Genomic DNA, 2,366 nt, shown 5'->3' on the forward strand with positions numbered 1-2,366 from the left:
CTCAATTCTCAAAATTTCCAATTGGAAGGTATAGATTTATAAATCAAGATTAAACCATATGTAACCCTATGAAAAATCATTCACCACTTTTAAAATACGTAAATTATTATCACTATTGAGAAAATTCAACGACAACAATATACTCAGAAAGCGATATTGCAGCAAAGAATTAAATCAATACAGAAAGATAATTGATTCAAACATAATCAAAGAGTCAATCCATTCAATAGAAAAAGCATGACTCAATCCAGAAATATAATAAATTCTATGATTATTTGGAGAAGAAAACATTAACGATGAATTGAGAATGATAAAACAAAAGAGTTTTAGTAATTGAAAATCATATACATAAATCAAGAATAAATTAAAAATACCATCTAATGTGCAAGTTAATCCCTAGCCCTTCTTTTTATTCCAATTTCATGCTAATGATGTGTTTAAATAGGGGTAGAAAAGAAACCCTAATGCCTTCATATTCCTATACACAAAATCGCCTAAATTTTAGGACTCAACTTGGCAGCCACGTACGTACTTCAGAATTTTGAATTTGGAAATCCTTATTAGAGACAACTTTGTAGCCCTTTAAGATATCTTTCCAACACATCAAGAATCGCATCAATCCGATATCTAAGTGAAAATTTATGATTAAAATAATAAAACATGTCCATTCTGTCTCCTAATGCATTTTGAACTCTGATCCGAATTACTCTTAAACCCCATCATTATTCTTATTTGAAGAGTCCTACACTCCTTAAAAGTTCTTAGGTTGTTCCAACGTCTTGCCCACTTGAAAGTACTTTGAATTTGAATAGGTTTGGACTTGCTCTTTTATAGACTCTGAAATTAAACATAAAAATCTGCTTAGGAGTATCCCAAAGTAAATAGAAACTCAATTCAAGAATACACATTAATTCCAATGATTTCTATTAACATTTTAGCATTTTAGTCCAGTAATAGAGTATTTAGAGTGCACTCTCGTGCACTCATCAAGCACCCTTAGCTGTCTTTGACATCAAAGTTCTACCAGAAGGAGCATCAACTATGGTCCGAGTTTGCCCATTTAACCCATTATAGAATCTGAACTTGCAACCAATCCGGAAATCCATGTTGAGGGCAATGTAGAATCAAATCTTTATACTTTTACCATGCTTCATAGAGTGACTCAGAATCATTTTGCTTGAATTGACCAATCTCACACCTGAGTTGGGCTGTTTTTGCAGGTGGGAAGAATTTAGCAAGAAACTTTTCAGCCACGTCTTGCCAACTAGTGGGTGCATCCCAGTTGTAGGGATTGTAGCCAACCTCTTGCCTTGTCCCTCAAGGAAAAAGGAAACAATCTTAGTCTAATGGTGTCTTCAGTAACACCATTAATCTTTATAGTGTCACAAATCTCCAAGAACATTGCCAAATGAATATTGGGATCATCAAGTGGCGATCCACTTAATTGGGCTTGTTGCACCATGCTGATCAAGGCTGGTTTGAGCTCAAAATTATTGGCATTAATGGTCTGGCGTCTTATACCCGAGTAGTTGTCATTCACAACTGGCCGCACATAATCCTTCAAGGTGCGTGGCGATGCATCATGTTGTCCGTCAGCCATGGCTAGTACTTTCTTCTTTTTTTGTGATCTAAGAGTTATTTCAATCTCTGAATCAAAAGGAACAATGTCGCGAGTTCTAGCACGGCGCATCCAAAGTAAAAAACACACCCAAATGAAAATAAAATAAAATAAAATTCTAAATTAAAACCAAGATTACTTTGTATCAATATTAGCAAAAATAAAAAGAAATCAATTCCCGGCAACGGTGCCAAAAACTTGATCGGTGCAAAATTACAAGTGCACAATATCGTAGTTTTATAGTAAAGTGATAAGAAAAATATCATCCCTAGGGATTGGTAACTTATTTCTTACAAATACCGAAATTATACTAATCTCGACTTAATTTAGAAAAGTTACTAAGATTTTTGTAATTGCAAATTAAAATAAAATTAATTCAAAGAAAATACTTAAAGGAAAAGAGAGATGTGTTTGAAGATCAAATTAATAAGAAAGAAAACTTATAGGAAATCGATTTCACCTAATTCCTTACTATGCTTTACTCATCTAACTAATTGAATTTAATTCTCTCTGTTTGTTAGCAAATCTCCACAAATATCCAAATGCCTCTTTCGATAGTCAATTGGAAATTATTTTTGTTCATCATTTTACACAAGAGTATGCAAATTAATAAATTAAGAAAGCAATAAGACCAATGATTTTAATACTACATAGGTTCATATAAGTCTTTCGATCTCTATATTTACCTATGCCGAAATATTCAAGATCTATCCTATAATTCCCTCTTTCGACAGCAAATCACAAGATT

The 2,366-nt window shown here is 32.9% G+C and overlaps 1 non-coding gene across 1 annotated transcript; it reads left to right on the plus strand.

Annotated features, from left to right (window-relative positions):
• The first annotated feature begins 1,099 nt into the window (after nucleotides 1-1,099).
• LOC118347807 lies at nucleotides 1,100-1,206 on the plus strand. The gene has a single exon (XR_004800954.1). It is a non-coding gene; the product is annotated as a small nucleolar RNA R71 (small nucleolar RNA).
• The last annotated feature ends 1,160 nt before the right edge of the window (nucleotides 1,207-2,366 follow it).

This window comes from Juglans regia, chromosome 2, assembly GCF_001411555.2.
Source record: "Juglans regia cultivar Chandler chromosome 2, Walnut 2.0, whole genome shotgun sequence".
Classification (NCBI taxonomy): domain Eukaryota; kingdom Viridiplantae; phylum Streptophyta; class Magnoliopsida; order Fagales; family Juglandaceae; genus Juglans; species Juglans regia.